The sequence below is a fragment of the Mus pahari genome, chromosome X (genome assembly GCF_900095145.1).
Source record: "Mus pahari chromosome X, PAHARI_EIJ_v1.1, whole genome shotgun sequence".
In the NCBI taxonomy this organism is placed as follows: domain Eukaryota; kingdom Metazoa; phylum Chordata; class Mammalia; order Rodentia; family Muridae; genus Mus; species Mus pahari.
The window spans coordinates 7,888,926-7,905,578 of record NC_034613.1 but is presented as its reverse complement, the minus strand read 5'-3'; positions in this window follow the sequence as shown (position 1 = coordinate 7,905,578).

Below are 16,653 nucleotides of genomic sequence, written 5' to 3'. Positions count from 1 at the left end.
TCAGTGTCATCCACTGGCGACCAGGACAATTGTTCTCCTACCCACAATTTTAGAGGCAGAAACATATGGCAGGAAGGAATGTGCCACTAAATTAGGGCAGTAGACTCAGTTCCAGCCCTGTCTCTCTTCTTCAGTGGAGAATTTTCCATTTTCAGCTCAATGGTTTCAGTCCTATAGCTTCCTTTGATACCCTGTCTATGACTAGTGTTTCACTTTAAATCCAGTTTTAAATCCACATTTGAGTTATGTGACATTGGAGGTCATTTTACTTCTCGGGGCTTCTGTTTTCGAATGAGGATAATTATAGTATACTGTCAATCTCATCAGGTTATTGAGATAATTCAGTAAAATTAATTATGTAAAATGTGTAAACCCATGCCTAATGCATTGCAGAACCCCAATAAAAGCTAATTATAGGGTAGTTATCATAAACTGTCCCAAATATTTCTAGAGACCATAAGAAATCCTAAGGTTCAAGAGTTCTGGAAACTATCATGTCTTCAGGCAGCTTTCCATAATATGGAAGCTGCTTATCCACCGTTTGACTCTTCTGGGGCAATTCAAGAGCAGTAAGATCCAGAATCTGTAAACATGGTTCAGTGGTTTGTGAGCCTTTGCTGTTCAATCCTGAGGACCAGAGTTTGGATCCTGTCACTTATATAACCAACTGGACATCCTAGGCATGTCCATAACCTCATTTCCTGGGGGTTCAAATACAAGAAGATTGCTATTTTCCAGCAAGGAAACGAGACCCTCAGATTCTGAGGAAGACTACCTCAGAGGAATAGGATAGAACATTAAAGAACATTCAGTACCATCTTCAGGCATCCGTACATGTGCAGAGATACAGGCATCCTCATATATACATGTATATTCTCTCCCAGCCCTGTCTGTCTGTCTGTGTCTTTATCCTCACTGCCACACACAAGCAAATAAAGAAATGTACTTTAATAGAAGAATAATATGATCTAGTGTGACCATAATAGTTTCAACATTTTTCTTCTATGATCATCATAAAGTTCTCTGGGACTACTTCAGACCTTGATGGTGGATAATGGGGAAGTAAATAATGCAGAACCACGTGTCATGGCAACTCAGAATACATTATAAATGTGGACAGAATAGCAGCTGGTGGTTGAGCAAGATTGTGACATAACTCAGAAAGCATAGTGGAAAGTGTGTTTGAGGAAGGATACAGATGAGTAGTGTAAATTGGTGGCCATAATGCTGACCCTAGTGCTACGTACAGTAGGGGTCTTACATTGGTTTTGCAGTCAGCAAAGAAGATCCACAAAGTATTTGATAAACATTTTCTGAACATAAAGAGTTCCTGAGTTCTGAGTGCATACCAGAATACTACTAGCAGTACTTTGACTTCTGTATTGGGATAGAAATGAGAACAGCAAGGATAAAAGTAGAAAGAACAGTTTGGAAGGTACTACAAGCAATAAAATAAGAAACAGTTGGTTAATGCAGCATTGTCATAGCAAAACAGTAAGATGTGAAGGGTAGATTTTGCAATATGTTTTGAAAGAAGGTACATCAAGGCATTCTGATAAAATTTCTGTACAGTGAGAGAGAAAAGAATTAATGATGGCTTTGATGTTTGATTTGAGCAATTACATTATTGGAATTGTCATAGGCTGAGTTTGATGAGGGTGGTAGAGTCTTCAAGACAAAGAGATTTGCTGAAAAACAAAAATAAAAACAAAAACAAACAAACAAATAAAAACAAAGATCAGGAGCTCCGTTTTCCATGTGTTAATGCTGAAAGGCCTATTACCAGACACAAAGAGTTATCAGGGACTGACAATATGGCTCAATGGTAGAATCTTTGACTTATGTGACTAAAACCCTAACTTGAATACACACACACACACACACACACACACACACACACACAGGCACACATGCATGCATGCACATGTGTGTGCACACACACACACATATAAACCATGTATATACACTGAAATTTCAGTTAGATTCTTGGATTCATACATTTAAGAAAAGTCTAAGATGGACATAATTTAAAGACTCATCAGCATTAATGGAATAAAGAAAATCGTGAGTCTGGTTGAGAACCTCAAATAGGTGATATTGTCCACACAAAAAAAGAAGTTTAAAGACTAAGCCCAATACTCTCATAGGTCAGCAGAATGAGGAGAGAACCACATTAGGATAAAAAGTAACCAGTAAGCTAAGTAGCAGGGAAGCAAATGGAAAGAGTGTTGGCTTAGAAGTCAAATGAAAAATATCTCAACAGGAGGAAGTGAATAACTGGGTACAATGTTACTAACTTACCAAGTAAAAAGCAAAGTCCACCACAGAGCTTGGCAATGTGAAGAACTTTAATGAAAGTTGTATAGTCTTTGAGAGGAATGAGTAATAATATTCTTGGAGGTTCCATGAGGAGAAAGGAGAACAGTATCCTGTATCCACATTCAGTGGTCTTGGGGTTCTGATAGAGGAAACAGTCACCAATAAGGAAAAGTCACCAAGAAAGCATTGTCTGCCGAGATGTGGGGCAAGATGCTTTTTGAACATCACCACCAACAAAACTTGGATACATGTGAGAGGTAGCCAGTGGATTTGGCTGATGACTGGTACATACTTGGCAGGAATTTCAGCTTCTTTTTAGAGATGAGGCAGAAATGAAAATGAAGACAGAAAGAGCAATGCTTAGATCGGTAAGAGAAGCTGGTATATAGGGAGGATGAAGAGCCCTAAAATTCTTCCAATGACTAATGTGAGCACGAACAGAAAACACGGTGTTCAAAGAACAGGTAGTAGAAAACGGCAGCTAAGAGACTGGGAAAAGATCTTTACAAACCCTACATCTGATAGAGGAATAATATCCAATATATACAAAGACCTCAAGAAGTTAGACTCCAGAGAACCAAATAACTCTATTAAAAATGGGGTACAGAACTAAACAAAGAATTTTCAACTGAGAAATATCGAAAGGCTGAGAAGCAACTAAAGAAATGGTCAATTTCATTAGTCATCAGGGAAAGGCAAATCAAAACAACCCTGAGATTCTTACCTCACACCAGTCAGAATGGCTAAAATCAAAAACACAGGTGACAGAAGATGCTGGTGAGGATGTGGAGAAAGAGGAACACATTGCTGGTGGGATTGCAAGCTGGTACAACCACTCTGAAAATCAGCTTGTCCATTTATCAATAAACCACAATTTAGGCCTTAATACATGAAAGACTCTTCAACCTCCTTAAGAAGTCGACCCTTCTTAAAATTCAAATATTTACCATTTTAAAAGCGATATTAATAAATTCTTACTATATGAAAGCTCTTCTTATGATTAATTATTACAGGTATGCAAAGATAACACATATATGAGTTCCAAAGGTTTTTAAGGAACCCAGTCATAGTCACAGCTTTTGTTATGTGAATTTTTTTGATATAAAATTTTGGCAGGTGGCCCAGGCTGGCTTGGACTTGCAATCTCCTACCTAGACCTTCAGAGTGTTGTGATTACAAGACAAAACCACCACTCCTTGGATGCTTTGTGAAACTCTTACCTGAGGTGTAGACTGGCCAAACAACTTTTCTCGGGGGGGGGATATGTTTTGATTGATCTAACCCTAGTTTATGGAACATATAAATACAAACACATATTTTACCTGAAACAGAACTTTACTTGTTCTTGTGAAGTTCAAACTTGCTGTGATCAGTTACCTCAAGTTGGTTGAGAGAATATTAAAAGTTTCATGACAGAGGTTTTAGGAATCAAATTTGAAACTGACAAGAGAATTCTTTCTGTTTTATTACCTTGACTAGAGCTCAGGCACATGGAGCCATCTAACCATTTCAAGATAGGTATGGCAAAATGGGCTAGCTTTGAACCCAGGAAGACAATACTAATATTAGTGGGAAAATAGAAACCTAGGCCAGTGAGTTCCCCTGTAGACAGTAACCTGGGTTCTGTTGAGAGCCAGAAACTGTTCATCTCTAGAACTGAGAACCTCTATCTGATAGGGCTAATGTTTAAACAAGGAAGAGGAAGACTTTACCAGAAGGAAGTTTAGCTTCAAGCATTGGTTCCTCTAAATGCTGTTCTGCCAGTGTAGTTAGTTCCTCCTCAGTCTAGCTCATGAACATTCAAAATATCTCTAAGAATGAAATCCCAGTACCCCTATTCTTTTCACATGACCTGTTGTCTATCCTTCCCAGGCAAACCTAAGGCCTTCAATCCTCTGTCCCTAGTCTACCAAGTACTGGAGTGATAACAAGGTCCTTGATGAAGAATTTCTTGACTCTTCAATTCTGGACATCACATAGTCCTACATTTCAGATCAATTTCAACTCAGGGCCCTAAGGGACAGAAACAATCAGATTGAATCATATTTCATTAACTGGCCTAGTCAGTCGATAACACATTAGAGTTCTTTCTTGCGTTCTAGCAACTCATTAGTGTCTTTAGGCAAGAGGCTTCAGTTTTAACACCTCAGGTCTTTTCCAAGAAGGAAAAAGAAATATCATCTGACACATCATAGTTATCAAAGGGGCTCACAGTGGTTATCCAATAAATGTTGTTAACATACTGGCCTTTAGAAAGAATGATTCCAAAGCCCTTCACCTATTCAAATACAGCGACCTTACTGCTGGATCATACTTCAAAGCATTTCCCAAGCTTGGCATTGTCTATTTTTTCCTAATGTTAAAATGCATATTTCTGCAGACACTAATGTATACAAAGTAACAAACTGATTTTTCAGTTATACTTTGCTCTCAGATTTGCAGAAACAAATGACTAAGACCCTATTTTATGAGGTGTATGGCAGTCACTGACAACTTATAAAGGGGAGAGAAATGGAATAAAATGTTGAGGTTAGAATTTAGAGGAAAGGTTTTGTTTTTGTTTTTAAATTTTTGTCCCTCAAACGGTAACCGGTTATATACCCCAAGCTTACATCAAACTTAAGATCTAGAGGAAGATTTTTGACACACTTTATATGATCAAGCTCTGCTGAGAATGCCATGAAGTCTCCCCTCATGACCTCTAATGGAAAGAGAAGAGTTCAAAGGTGACAGTGTGATGGAGTCATATATGTTGTTCCAAATTTGAAGACACATAGGGAACTAGCTTTTACCTAATATGTCGAACATATAGACAGGCTACTTTGGTGGGCCACTGAGATGGAATCAGATATACATGGATTCGGGGGGCAGGGAGACCTTTTTTGGGTTGGACAATGTTCACTGGGGCTGCTTTCCCTATGGTTTTCACTACCTTCCCTAAATGACAGGGCAAGAGGATAGAGAATTGGGACAGAAACTTGGAGAAGAAAATAGAAAAGTGTTTATTCTTCTCTGAGAACTGAATTAAATCCTTTCTACACTTACAATGTGTAAGACTTCACACATCAGGATCAAGTCACATTTGTGGTTTTAGTAATTACAAAGACACAAATATTAAACACTGAAAAACACAAGAAAAAGATTATACTGAGAACACTTGAAATCCTTTCTTTGGGTCATTTCAAAATGTGCAACACATTCTTTTTTTTTTTTTTTTTTTTTTTTTTTTTTTTTACTACAGCCATTCCACTGTGCAATTGAACACCAGAACATAGCATGTTCTTTCTCATCATGAAAAAACAATAAATGTTTGAGGATATACATTTATAAATCATACTTATTTGGTCATTACTCAATGTATACATACCTTGTAGTTGGAAAACATAAAATTATATGTCAAATTTAAAATACATAGTTATTTTCAAGGTATAATGAACTCTGAAGCAATATTATGAATGAAAATATGTTTGACATACAATATAAACCTATATGAAATGTCCTTATGAAACACAATACTATATACAATTAACAGGTAAAATGAAAAGTTTAAATGATGCTTTTAAAATGAGCTTTAGACTTAAAGTAACTACACAAACTTTTATGCTTTAAATGTTCCAAAAAATAAATGCAAACCAGACATGGATCTGTTTACCTGTATTACCCCCTGTAATACAAATTATATTGGTAAATTCTCCTGGGCTCTTTGTGCTTGTTGAGAACTCACTCTGAGTGCAAAATGGAAACTCTTATCTTAAATTCAAGTGTCCTCTGATACCCTAGCTTGGTGCAGGCTCAAACTAATCTCTGTGACAAGGAGAAAAACAAATAGCTAAAGGTATTAAAAATATTACTTCCTTGAGAGAACTCAACCAATTTCTAATAGAGGTTAGCATTGTTGAGCCAATGGTGTAAAAATGCCTGTAGTGAAAACAAGAATTCAGAAGCTCATCCATGGATAGGATGCTCAGCTTTGCCTGGGGCTCAATCAAGAACTCCAGCATGACTTTTTTCCGCAGGCCTCCCTGGTTGTCTTCTCTGGATGTTGTAAGCCCATGATTTGATGTTGTTACCTTTACTTACTCTCTTGAGCACTTTCTTCTAGTCATCTCTGCTAGATGTTATAAGCACCTTCTTAAATAATGTTTTGTTATCTGCTGCTTCTTTTACTCCATTACTTGTTATTTCGCTTTGTGTATACTTAATAAAGTTACTCATTTAAAACCTATATCACAACAGCTATTGAAAATCTTTTTCCATGTAAGAACACTAGTACAGGAGGCTGAAGGAGGATGGTGAGGTCAAGGCAAGCCTGATATCCTGTCTCAACATAAACTAGCACATAACAAATTGTAAGAAAGACAAGGTGGCCACAGGGGCTGGGAGGGAATCATCCTTTGGAATAAATGTAGGAAACAAAAGAAAAGAACTTTATGTTATGTTATGAGATGATTATAGCCTCTCACAAAAGCATGGAGAATGTCCCTGATCCTTCTCTGTAACACAAAGTAAGCGAACAGTTGAAAATTTCTCTTTTATGACCATGAAAATACCTCCCAAACTATTATGTCCATTTTTCCCATTCTTACTTGAAAGGAAATGGAGAAATCCTCATTTTAGTTACCTGGATTTGTGATTATTTTCTACATAATACCTGATGACATTATCTTGAAGTCAATTTATAAATTGGGGATTACTTAATTAAATAGATTCCTTTAAGTTTATTTTTTTTTATTTTCTGCTTAAATAAATAACCACAAATGTATTACTGCAAAATTGTATATGGCTCTAGTATTTAGCAATAGTTGTAGCATATTAGTACTAAATGAAGTGATATTTCAGCAAAAAGCTACATTTCAAAGGCCATTTCATATGCAGAAGTATTCTGAGGGATTTATTTCGTCTCTTTCCTTAATTACTTATTTTCTTTCTTTGTATTGTAGTAAAATTCAAGGCTTAGAAAGCACTAGTTCTCTGAATTCTAGAGCTGGAAGTAAATAATTCAACACTGGGTGGCACAGAAAAATGCTTTCTTCTTGTTTTATTTTTTATAACCTGTATCTGTGTGGACTTCTGGATCCATGGAATCATGCTGAGGATTCTAATGTAGAGTAAGGCATATGCCCAGCCTGAATCAGATACGCAAACCTGATAAGACCTAAGTAGAGAAGAAGTACATAAGAAAACTGAGTGATCTGAAACTCACTGGAAAATGACAGCACTTTGGAGTTCTTGTTTTTCAATAGAGTTAGAGTAAATGGGAGTCTTTTGCAACCAGGTTCATGATAAACAGAAATATTGTGCAATGTATGATAGTTTCTATCTGACTTCTCTCCCTTACTGTAAGTGGACTTTGGACTTTCGATAGACAGCTCAGAGTCATAGGTATAAGTCATTGGTTAATTACTAACTAATATGTTAGATAAATGAATTCTCTGGTAATAGTCTCCCCTACCTCCACGTCTTTAAGAGTGTATCAGGATTTACTCCTAGCTTTTACTACAAATGCTATTATTCATAATTATAATTGTGCAGCAGTGCTATGACCTTTTACACATCCATGCTGCCTTTATCAAACAGATTCTGTGTGGCTATGAGTGTCGAGGCACAGTAGCAAGTGGGTAGAGACAACTGTACTGATGAACACAATCCTGTAAATGACATGTGTTGTCAATGACTCTCTCATGTTCAGTTCATTGCATTCAAAGTGATTATCAGCTGCTGATATTCACATATCTAGGTCAGGAGACTATTTCTAGAACCATACAATGTCACCGTGTTCGAACAAATGGCATGCTGGAAAAATCAGAAATTAATACTTCCCTGATCAATCACACTCAAGAGTTGATATAGAAAACCTCTTTGCCCCTCAAGTGAGATTATTCTTAGAAATACATCTTCGAATAGTTGCCATCATTTGCCACTGGAATTAAGTGCCCATCACTTAGAGTAGTAAGTAGACTAGTACCATTCTATTTTGTGGTCTCTTTAATTCATTTATTTCCCAGCTGTGTTCCATGTAGCTCTCCAATAAACCACTTATTCTCAAATCTATTGTCTCTGGATCTACTTTGCAAGAAGCAAAACCCAAGTCAAGACAGCTATATCCAATTAAAACCTGAAAAAGACTCCATGTTCAGCAGGAAACAGAAGGATAATTTCTTTAGAGAACCAGTATTTCCTAGTAATGGACAAATAACACCATTACAGATGTATCTCCTATTTACCTGCTGCAAGGTGAGATAGAGATAGAAGATGGTCTAAGCTCGGCCACAACCTTGCCTCAGTAGTCCTCAATCCCCAAAAGACCAATGAAAAATACGGATATTTAAATTATGATTCATTCCCCTAATTTCTTTCTCAGCCTGTTTATCCTTTGAGTAGAGGAAGGCACCAGATTTGTTTGAAATAATTTTATATCTAGTCACTTTGCTGAAGTTGTTTAACAGGTTTAGGAGTTCTCTGGTGGAATTTTTGGGTTCACTTAAGTATACTATCATATCATCTGCAAATAGTGATATTTTGACATCTTCCTTTCGAATTTGACCTCCTTTTCTTGTCTAATTGCTCTGGCTAGGACTTCAAGTACTATATTGAATAGGTAGTGAGAAAGTGGGCAGCATTGTCTAGTCCTTGATTTTAGTGGACTGTTATTTTGGATACTGTCTCTTTGCCCTCTGGTTAGTCTGGCTAAGGGTTTATTTATCTTGTTGGTTTTCTCAAAGAACCAGTTCCTGGTTTTGTTGATTCTTTGTATAGTTCTTTGTGTTTGTTTCTATTGGTTGATTTCAGCCCTGAGTTTGATTATTTCCTGCTGTCTACTCATCTTCAGTGTATTTGCTTTTTTTTGCTCTAGAGCTTTCAGATGTGCTGTCAAGCTGCTAGTGTATTCTCTCTCCAGTTTCTCTTTGGAGGCACTCAGAGCTACGAGTTTTCCTCTTAGGACTGTTTCCATTGTGTCCCATAAGATTGAGTATGTGTGGTTTAATTTTCATCCAATTCTAAAAAGTCTTTAATTTCTTTTCTCCTCTTTTTTCTTTCTTTATTAATTAATTTTTTTACACTCCATATTTTATTCCCTGTTCACCTTCCAACTGGTCCACATCCCATACCTCCTCCCCACCTCCCCACCACACCTGACCTCTAAACTCCCTGTTGCCTCCAGTCTCTTGACAGTCAGGTGCATCATCTCTGAATGAACACAGACCCAGAAGTCCTCTACTGTATGTGTGTTGGGGATCTCATATCATCTGATGTATGCTCTCTCTTTGGTGGTCCAGTGTTTGAGAGTTCTTAGGGGTGCAGATTAAATAAGACTGCTATTACTCCTACAGGGTCACCCTTCTCCTCAGCTTCTTTCAGCCTTCCCTAGTTCAACAACAGGGGCCAGCTGCTTTTGTCAATTGGTTTGGGATAAATATCTACAACTGACTCTTTCAGCTGCTTGTTGGGTCTTCTGGAGTACAATCTTGCTAGGACCCTTTTTTGAGCACTCCACAGCCTCAGTAATCATGTCAGGCATTAGGACTTACCCTTGAGCTGGATCCCACTTTGGGCCTGTTGTTGGATCTGAAGGCTCCTCTCCATTTCCATCCCTATAATCCTTTCAGACAGAAAAGTCACAGAGTTGTGACTGTGGGATGGCATCCCCATTCTTCACTTGATGTCCTGTCTTCCTGCTGGATGTGGGCTCTATAAGTTCCCTCTCCCTACTTTCATCTAAGGTCCCTCCCTTTGAATCCTGAGAGTCTCTCAATTACCAGATCTCTTGTGCATTTTGGAGGTTTCCCACAACCTCCTATCTCCTTAGGTTGCCTGTTTCCATTCTTTCTGCTACTCTTCAGGGCTTCAGTTCTTTTCCCTTACCCAATACTAAATCAGGTTCCCCTCTTCCTCCTACTCTCTTCCCATTGTCCACTTTCCCTCCAGGTCTCTCCCTCCCTCCCCACATGTGAAAGATTTCTTCTCTCTCCCAAGTGGGACTGAGGCATCCTCACTTGGTCACTTCAGCTTGTTGACCTTTTTGAGTCCTGTGGACTATGTCTTGGGTATTCTGTACTTTTTTGGCTAATATTCACTTATTAATGAGTACATACCATGTATGTCCTGTTGGGACTGAGTTACCTCACTCTGGATGATATTTTCTAGTTACATGCATTTTTTTTTTTTTGATTTTTTGAGACAGGGTTTCTCTGTATAACCCTGGCTGTCCTGGAACTCACATTGTATACCAGGCTGGCCTCGAACTCATGAATCCACCTGCCTCTGCCTCTGTCTCCTGAGTGTTGGGATTAAAGGCATGTGCCACACCCAGATGTCCTCATTCTTAATAACTGAGTAGTATTCCATTATATAAATGAACCACATTTTCTGTATCCATTCTTATGTCATGGGACATATGGGCTGTTTCTAGCTTCTGGCTATCACAAATAATGCCATAATGAACATAGTGGAACATGTGCCACTGTGGCATGGTGGGGTATCTTGTGGGTATATTCCCAAGAGTAGAGTAGCTTGGTCTTCAGGTAGATCTATTTTTTCTATTTTGTTTTTATTTTTTCAATTTATTTATTTTATTTTATTTTTTATTAGATATCTTCTTCATTTTCATTTCAAATGCTGTCCAGAAACTCCCCTATACCATCCCCATGCCCTGCTCCCCAACACACCCACTCCCGCTTCCTGGCGCCAGCATTCCCATGTACTAGGGCATATGATGTTCCCAAGTAAGGGCCTCTCTTCCCATTGATGGCCAACTAGGCCATCCTCTGTTACATACGCTACTAGAGACACAGTTCTGGGGGGTACTGGTTAGTTCACATTGTTGATCTTCCTATAGGGTTGCAGACCCCTTTAGCTCCATGGCTACTTTCTCCAGCTCCTTCATTAGAGGCCCCGTGTTCCACCCAATAAATGACTGTGAGCATCTACTTCTATATTTGCCAGGCACTGGCATAGCCTTTCAAGAGAAATCTATACCAGGGTCCTGTCAGCTAAACCTCCCTGGCATATGCAATAGTATCTGGGTTTGGTGGTTGTATATGGGATGGATCACCAGGTGAGGCAGTATCCGGATAGGCCTTTCTTCCATCTCAGCTGTGAACTTTGTCACTATAACTCCATCATGGGTATATTGTTTCCCATTCCAAGAAGGAATGAAGTATCCACACTCTGGTCTTCCTTCTTCTTAAGTTTCATGTGTTTTGCAAATTGTATCTTGGGTATTCTTAGGCTAATATCCACTTATCAGTGAGTGCATACTATGTGTGTTCTTCTGTGATTGGGTTACTTCAATCAGGATGTTATCATCCAGATCCATCCATTTTGCCTAAGAATTTCATAAATTCATTGTTTTTAATAGCTGAGTAGTCCTCCATTGTGTAAATGTACCACAATTTCTGTATCTATTCCTCTGTTGAGGGACATCTCAGTTCTTTCCAGCTTCTGGCTATTATACAAAAGTCTGCTATGAACATAGTGGGACAGGAGTCCTTATTATATGTTGGAGCATCTTCTGAGTATATGCACAGAAGAGGTATTGCTGGATCTTCTGGCAATACTATGTCCAATTTTCTGAGGAAACGCCAGAATGATTTCCAGATTGGTTGTACAAGCATGCAATCCCACCAGCAATGGAGGAGGAATGTTCCTCTTTCTCCACATCCTCGCCAACATCTGTTGTCACATGAATTTTTGATCATAGCCATTCTAACTGGTGTGAGGTGGGATCTCAGGGTTGTTTTGATTTGCATTTCCCTGATGATTAAGGATGTTGAACATTTTTTCAACCATTCGGTATTCCTCAGTTGAGAATTCTTTAGCTTTATACCCCATTTTTTAAATGGGGTTATTTGATTTTCTGGAGTCCAGCTTCTTGAGTTCCTTGTATATATTAGATATTAGTCCCCTATAGGATTTAGGATTGGTAAAGATCTTTTCCCAATCTGTTGGTGGCCTTTTTCTCTTATTGAAAGTGTCTTTTGCCTTACAGAAGCTTTGCAGTTTTATGAGGTCACTTTTGAGTATTCTCAATCTCACAGCACAAACCATTGCTGTTCTGTTCAGGAATTTATCCCCTGGTCACATATCTTTGAGGCTTTCCTCCTCTATAAGATTCAGTGTCTCCGGTTTTATGTGGAGTTCCTTGATCCACTTAGACTTGAGCTTTGTACAAGGAGATAAGAATGGATCAGTTCACATTCTTCTACATGATAGCCGCCAGTTGTGCCAGCACCATTTGTTGAAAATATTCTTTTTTAATCTCTTAAGACAAGACTCTACAGAAGACAACCTGAAGTTCCCCAGGTCGTCCAATTCACGTGAGAAGTCTTTGCAGTTCCTCTACCGTACTAAAACCTCACCTCCCAGTATCCATGGAACATTGTGAAGAAGTGAGAAACTTTTCTATATATCAACTTTTAAAGAGCTTGATTTGGGCAAACAGGAAATATAAGGTTGCTTTGGCTTTTTATTTTCTCTTTAGAAAATACTTTTAAACCAGGCACTGGTGGCACACGCCTTGAATTCCAGCACTTGGGAGGCAGAGGTAGGCGGTTTTCTGAGTTCAAGGCCAGCCTGGTCTACAGAGTGAGTTCCAGGACAGCGAGGGCTAAAGAGAGAAACCCTTTTTATATAAAGCAGATATCTCATAACAAATAACATAGGAGATATTATTGGAATGCATTTTCCTGAACATTGAATGTGGGGGAATTTCATGCTGCCTGTGATATTTACCAGCTGTGTCTTCTTATCTAAAGTAGTAGGTATCCACTGTGTCTCTAATCCTGCATTCTTATTTTTGTATGTTTGTTTTTTGATTTTTTTTTTTGCATTATTTCACTAAAGGCACACTCTAAAATCTAAAAAAAAAAAAAAAAAATGCTCTTTTTTTCCACTGGATGGTATTAGCTCCCTTGTCAAAGATCAAGTGACCATAGGTTTATGGGTTCATTTCTGTGTCTTCAATTCTATTCCATTGTTCTACCTGTACCAGTACCATGAAGTTTTTATCACAATTGCTCTGTAGAACAGCTTGATGGTGATTCCACCAGAGGTTCTTTTATTGTTGAGAACAGTTTTTGCTATCCTAGGTTTTTTTTTTTGTTATTCCAGATGAATTTGCAAATTGCCCTTTCTATCACAGTGCAGAATTGAATTGGAATTTTGATGGAGATTGCATTGAATCTGTAGATCACTTTCAGCAAGATAGCCATTTTTACAATACCAATCCTTCCAATCCATGAGCATGGGGTATCTTTCCATCCTCTGAGATTTTCTTCAATTTCTTTCTTTAGAGACCTGAAGTTCTTTTCATACAGATCTTTTACTTCCTTAGTTAGAGTCACACCAAGGTATTTTATACTTTTTGTGAATATTGTGAAGGGTGTTGTTTCCCTAATTTCTTTCTCATCCTGTTTATCCTTTGTGTAGAGAAAAGCTACTGATTTGTTTGAGTTAATTTTATATCCAGCTACTGCACTGAAGCTGTTTGTCAGGTTTAGGAGTTCTCTGGTGGAATTTTTAGGGTCAATATTATATATACTATCATATCATCTGCAAATAGTGATATTTTGTCTTCTTCCTTTCTAACTTTTATCCCCTTGGACTCCTTTTGTTGTCGGATTGCTCTGGCTAGGACTTCAAGTACTATATTGAATCGGTAGGGAGAAAGTGGGCAGCCTTGTCTAGTCCCTGATTTTAGTGAGATTGCTTCAAGATTCTCTCCATTTAGTTTGACATTGGGTACTGGTTGGCTGTATATTGCCTTTATTATGTTTAGATATGGGCCTTCAGTTCCTTATCTTTCCAAGTCTTTTACCATGAAGGGGTGTTGGATTTTGTCAAATGCTTTCTCAGCATCTAACGAGATGATCATGTGGTTTTTGTCTTTGAGATAGTTTATATAGTGGATTACCTTGATGGATTTCCATATATTAAACCATCCCTGCATCCCTGTAATGAGGCCTACTTGATCATGATGGATGATCGTTTTGATGTGGTCCTGGATTCTGTTAGTGATAATTTTATTGAGTATTTCTGCATCAATATTTATAAGGGATATTGGTCTGAAGTTCTGTTTTTGTTGTTGTTGGGTCTTTATGTGCTTTGGGTATCAGAGTAATTGTGGCTTCATGGAATGAATTGGGCAGAGTACCTTCTGTTTCTATTTTGTGGAATAGTTTGAGGAGAATTGGAATTAGTTCTTCTTTGAAGGTCTGATAGAATTCAGCACTAAACCAATCTGATCCTGGGCTTTTTTTTATTGGGAGACTATTATAATGTCTACTTCTATTTCTTAAGGAGAAATGGGACAGTTTATATCATTAATCTCATTTTGATTTAATTTTGGAACCTGGTATCTGTCTAGAAATCATACATTTCATCCAGGTTTTCCAGTTTTGTTGAGTATATCCTTTTGTAGTACGATCTGATGATGTTTCGAATTTCCTCATGTTCTTTTGTTATGTATCCCTTTTCATTTCTGATTTTGGTAATTAGGATACTGTCCATGTGCCCTCTGATTAGTCTGGCTAAGGGTTTATCTATCTTGTTTTTCTCAAAGAACCAGCTCCTGGTTTGGTTGATTCTTTGTATAGTTCTTTTTGTTTCCACTTGGTTGATTTCAACCCTGAATTTGATTATTTCTTGCCATCTACTCCTCTTTGGTGTATTTGCTTCCTTTTCTTATAGAGCTTTAAGTGTGCTGTCAAGCTGCTACTGTATGCTCTCTCTAGTTTCTTTTTGGAGGCACTCTGAGCTATGAGATTTCCTCTTAGGACCCCTTTCATTGAGTCCCATAAGTTTGGGTATGTTGTGGCTTCATTTTCATTAAACTCTAAAAAGTCTTTAATTACTTTATTTCTTCCTTGACCAACTTATCATTGAGTAGAGAGTTCAGCTTCCATGTGAATGTTGGCTTTCTATTATTTATGTCATTATTAAAGATCAGCCTTAGTCTGTTGTGATCTGGGATAATTTTAATATTTTTGTATCTGTTGAGTCCTGTTTTGTGACCAATTATATGGTCAGTTTTGGACAAAGTACCATGAGGTGCTTAGAAGAAGGTATATTCTTTTGTTTTAGGATAAAATATTATGTAAATATCTGTTAACTCCATTTGTTTCAAAACTTCTGTTACTTTCCATGTGTTTCTGTTTAGTTTCTGTTTCTTGGATCTGTTCGTTGATGAGAGTAGGGTGTTGAAATCTCCCACTATTATTNTGTGAGGTGTAATGTGTGTTTTGAGCTTCACTAAGTTTCTTAAATGAATGTGGATGCCCTTGCATTTGGAGCATAGATATTCAGAACTGAGAGTTCATCTTGGAAGATTTTATCTTTGATGACTATGAAGTGTACCTCCTTGTCTTTTTGATATTTTTCAATAGGAAGTCGATTTTATTCGATATTAGAATGGCTACTTCAGCTTGTTTCTTCAGACCATTTGCATGGAAAACTTTTTTCCATCCTTTCACTCTGAGATAGTGTCTGTCTTTTTCCCTGAGGTGGGTTTCTTGTATGCAGAAAAATGTTGGGTCCTGTTTATGTAGCTAGTCTGTTAGTTTATGTCTTTTTATTGGGGAATTGAGTACATTGATATTAAGAGATATTAAGGAAAAGTAATTGTTGCTTCCTGTTATTTTTGTTGTTAGATTTGTGATTCTGTTCTTGTGACTGTCTTCTTTTAGGTTTGTTGAAGGATTATTTTCTTGCTTTTCTTACGGCGTAATTTCCTTCCTTATGTTGGTGTTTTCCCCTTATAATCTTTGAAGGGATGGACTTGTGGAAAGATATTGTGTGAATTTGGTTTTGTCATGGAATACTTTGGTTTCTCCACCTATGGTAATTGAGAGTTTTGCTGGGTATTTTAGTCTGGGCTGATTTTTTGATCTCTTAGAGTCTGTATAACAACTGTCCAGGATCTTCTGGCTTTCATAGTCTCTGGTGAGAAGTCTTGTGTAATTCTCATAGGTCTGCTTGTATATGTTACTTGACCTTTCCCCCTAACTGCTGTTAATATTTTATATTTACTTACTGCATTTTTTGTTTTGATTATGATGTATTGGGAGAAATTTCTTTTCTGGTCCGGGCTATTTGGATTTCGTTAGTTTTGTTGTATGTTCATGGGCTTCTTTTTCTTTAGGTTAAGGATGTTTTCTTCTATAATTTTGTTGAAGATATTTGCTGGCCCTTTAAGTTGAAAATCTTCATTCTCATCTACTCCTATTATCCATAGGTTTAGTCTTCTCATTGTGTCCTGGATTTCCTGGATGTTTTGAGTTAGGGTCTCTTTGCATTTTACATTTTCTTTGTTTGTTTTATCCATGTTCTCTATGGAAT